This window comes from Mandrillus leucophaeus, unplaced genomic scaffold, assembly GCF_000951045.1.
Source record: "Mandrillus leucophaeus isolate KB7577 unplaced genomic scaffold, Mleu.le_1.0 Scaffold26, whole genome shotgun sequence".
Classification (NCBI taxonomy): Eukaryota; Metazoa; Chordata; class Mammalia; order Primates; family Cercopithecidae; genus Mandrillus; species Mandrillus leucophaeus.
In genome coordinates, this window is record NW_012102698.1 from 1,848,126 (window position 1) to 1,852,289 (window position 4,164).

Here is a 4,164-nt window from a genome sequence, read left to right on the forward strand (position 1 = left end):
ACCCATCCATCTATCTATCCGTCCATCCATCATCTACCTATCTATCTATCCCCGTCTACCTATTATCCACCTACCCATCCACCTATTAGCCCTTCTGTTCACCTGCCAAGCCACCCACCATCTATGCACACATCCATTTAACTGCCCACCTATCCATCCACCTACCTGCCTGTCCATACACCTATCTTCCTGTTTATTCATCTACCCAGTCCATCCATCCATCCATCCACCCACCTGCCTGCCTGTCTACCCACCCATAGGAAGTTGATCTATATGTCTGTCTGACCATCCATACATTCATCCATCCACTTGCCTACCTGTCCATTTACCTGCTTGTCCTTTCATGCATCCATCTATCTGTCCTTCAGTCCATCTTTCTGTTCTGTTTATTGATCCACCCAATCTACCCATACACCTGCCTGCCCATCCACCCACCTGCTCACCCACCCATCCCCTACCCACACGTCTGTTCTCTCGTTCCCTGAGGGCCTGTTTAGTGCCAAGCCCTGAGCTGTATGGGATGTTAAGATGATCCAGCATAGCTCCTGCTTTCAGGGACCTCTCAGTCTATGCCCACTGTTCTCCTAGTGACATGTGGTCTTGCAGGGCCACAGCAAAATGTGTTGGTTCAGATGCTTGGGTCAGAGGAAGGACCTGGAACAATGAGGGGTTAGAATAATCTCAAGGAGTCAAGAAGGGCATTGCATCAGAGGCGAGCTGGGAGGTTGGTTAGGGGTTGGTTTGCACAGTTACCGAGGAAGGGCTCACAGAGGGGAGGGAATAGCGTCAACAAAGGCTCAGAGTGGGGTAAGAACAGGAATGGGTCAGGGAGGTGTCAGTGCTTCACTCTGGCTAGAGGGGCTGGAAGGGTGGGGCCTGACCTGGGGGGCTCAGCAGTTCCCACGTGGACCCTAGAGGCTGGCGGACTGGCTGGGAGCTGGCTGCCTGCATCCAGGCACAAGGGCTGTGGCTTGATCTGAGGAAGAGGGACGGAGAGAGTGATGGAGGTGAGGTGGGAGGGCAGGTGAGCCTGCCAAGATGCAGCTCCCACCGCCTCTTCCCCAGGTACAGCCTTCAGTGCCCACTGGCTAGTCCTGCCTCCGCCCCCACCAGGCCCCTGTTGTGTGTGCTGCCACTTCCTCGAGCTCCCTGGGCTCTCACACCTCTGGGCTTTGGCACAGGCTGCTCCCTTGTCAGGAGCGCCCTTCCTACCTGGTAGGCCTGGCCCATGAGAAGGGATATTACTACTTTCCAAATAAGGAAACAGAGGTCCACGGGGGGCCAAGGCTTACCCCGGGTCACTGCCAGGCAAGAGGCCTGGGTCTTGTGCTTTTCACCACCAGCTCCCTGCCTGCCTGGACCTCAGGTTTTCTGTCTCTGAAAATGGGCTGACAATGCCTGCCCCCCACTCAGGCCACACAGGTAGTAAGAAAGAATTTGGAGAACCATCGAGGAGTAAGCATTGAGGGACATGTGGTGCCTAGTATCCCCAGCCTTGCCTCTCACAGGAGATGACATTGGAGGCATGCATCCCAGTGTGCAGGCTGGAGTGTTGGTGGCTGGTGGCATGCCCAGGATCCTGGGCAGCCAGCTTATCTCCATCCATGCCGGGGTTCCCGTGGCCCGGGGCAGGAGGACCTCTTTCTCTCTCTGCAGCAGTAGCTTTTTCTGAAGAGATGAAGCAGGAGGCAGGGCCACATGCCCAGTCCCAGGGCCAGCCTTTGGGGCTGTTTCTGAGAGAGACAAAGGCTTCCATCCCTTTCACATGCCCAGGGCGTCCCTGGCACTGCATCAGGCCTCTTGGCCTATCTGGGGCCCAGTAGCAGGTGAGGTCCCCCCTGGGCCCCTACCAGACTCCTCCTCCACCTAGACCCTTCTTCTGGGTCCCCTCCCCTCAACCCTTCCTGGACACCCACCCCATGCCTCTCCCCTGCTTTAAGTGGACCACCCAACTGCCAAGCCCCATCTGCCTCCCCAGCCACGTCCCCTCCTCCCTTCCTACCGACTCCCAGCTACAGCCACATGACCTCTGGCCCGCTTCCAGCTCTCCAGGGCCTGGTCCTCCCCCATTCCCTCGCATCCACACAGGCTGTGCTCTCAGCCCAGCCTACCCCGGCTTTGCTTCCCACCTGCTTCCCCGGGCGGGCGGCCAGCTCTGCCCACCTTCTCAGCTCCTCTGCAGTCCCTCAGTGCTCTGTGGGGCCCTGAACCACAGTCCACATTCCCTTGGGGTTAGCTCCCTGCACTTTGCCTCTCCTGGCACTCTCTGCCATCCTACCTCCATGCCCCTGTGAGGGCGGGGCAGGGTTGCATCTCCATTTTACAGAGAGGAGCCTGGAGCCCGAGAGGCTTACCCAGGACCACCCAGCTGCTCAGTGGCAGCCTCATGCCAGGACAGCCTACCGCCCGCAGCCTGCCGTGTCCCTCGCCCCAGCGGGGATGCATCTTGAGTGGGTGTGATCTCCATCTTCCCTGGAGGCCAGGGGCTCTGGACTTGGTTCCCAAGAGCTGGATGCTGGGTCAGAGCAGCGAGGCCGGGGCAGTCAGTGTCTACGGTCCTGGTGGTCGTGGCAGGCAGAGTGGCCGCTGCTTGCTTCCTAGCTTCTTCCATTCGGAGGAGCCGCATCGGCCAGCCGCTGCCACAGACATGCTGCTTAACAAACCACCCGAAAACCTAGGGACTGAAAACCACACTCATGTCTTCCCACGGACCGGCAGGTCGACTGAGTTTAGCTGCTGGAGGCTCAGTTAGACTTTGTCACTCCTCCGAGGACTGGATGGGGATCAGGCTGCCGTGGCTGGGTGGCTCGGCTCTGTGCCACAGCCTGCCATGTTCCTCCTGGGACCAGCAGCTGGCCCGGGCACGCTTTCCTCCTGGCAATGGCAGACACACGAGAGACCAGACAGAAGGCATGAGGCCCTGGCTTGGAATGGGCAGGCTGCCACGTCCATTGGAGCAGGCCCTGTGGCCTTGGCAGTGATGTGGGACAGCCCTGCTAAAGTGTGTGGGCGCAGACTTGGGCCGATGGTGGGATCTCCCGCAGGCAGTGTGGACAAATGTGCTAGCAAGTCCTCATGTTGGGTCTTGGAGTTAGGAACTCTTCCCATCCCCATTTCCACAGAGGAAACAGTTCAGAGAGGCACAGAAGCCTGGCCCAGAGCACACAGTGAGTTAGGGACCTCCCTGTTTCCCTCCTGTGGAGCCAGCGTGAGCCCCTGGGAGATGGAGGGTGCCAGGGCTCGGTGGGGTTGAAGCCAAGGCTGAGACTGGGTTCTGCGCCTGCCTCGGGAAGGCAAGGCACTGAAATGTGAGTGGTGAGGAGAGAAGGTGGAGGAAGGAGGCAGGCGGGACCACCTGTGGGCTGAGGGCCTGGGGCTCGGAACCCAGCTCGGAGCCGCTCTGGGGCGCCCCTGGGCTGCAGGGCCTCTGCTCAATCTGTTGCACCATCCAAGCCCCAGTTACAAGATGGGAACAAACGTGCAGACTTCCATGTTGCTGTGTGCAGCCGCTTTGCTGAATCCACTGATTTTAGAACCTACTTCTGAATATGAGTCAGATTAGATGTGGGGGAAGAGCAGCAGCCTCTTAGCTCAGACCCCAAGAATGAATTTTTACAGCATATTGTGGGCAATGTCTGCTGCAGGAATGTGTAATCGAAGTGCTGAGAGGTCGTCAGCTGCGGAGGGCGGGAACACAGCCCTTGCTGAAGGTGGGCCCCTGTGGAGCTTTTATCTTGGCAGAGTAGCCTCCTGAAATTGGATTTCTCATTCTCAGACCCTCTCTGCGGATGGTGTTTATGTGAGATAGTCATTCGTTATGGGCACGGAAGTTAAGGACGGGGGGAGAGAGGATCATTTGCTCCCAGAAATCAAATCCCTGGAGCCAGGAATCCTTGGCGTCCTTCCACATTAAATTATTCTTCCCCAGGAGGATTTGCACGCATCCTCCCGGGTTGTAACCTTCTCTCGGCTCCGTGGAAGGTGGTAGTTTTATCTTCATCTCAAACCGCACATGGAAGAAAAATCTCTGGACAGAACATCGTGAGCTAGCCCTGCAGTCAGGGTCGGCTCTTCTGGGAGATGATCTTTTGTTCGGATTCAGTGTCATTGAGGAGGAGTGTGACAAACAGAAGCAGATGTCATAATTTTCAGTGTTGATAGCCG

At 57.5% G+C, this 4,164-nt stretch overlaps 1 protein-coding gene across 2 annotated transcripts in view; it reads left to right on the forward strand.

Annotated features, from left to right (window-relative positions):
• PARVG (parvin, gamma) overlaps positions 1–4,164 on the forward strand; it is a 36,368-nt gene that overhangs the window by 26,806 nt on the left and 5,398 nt on the right. The gene's annotated exons all lie outside the window — the stretch shown is intronic.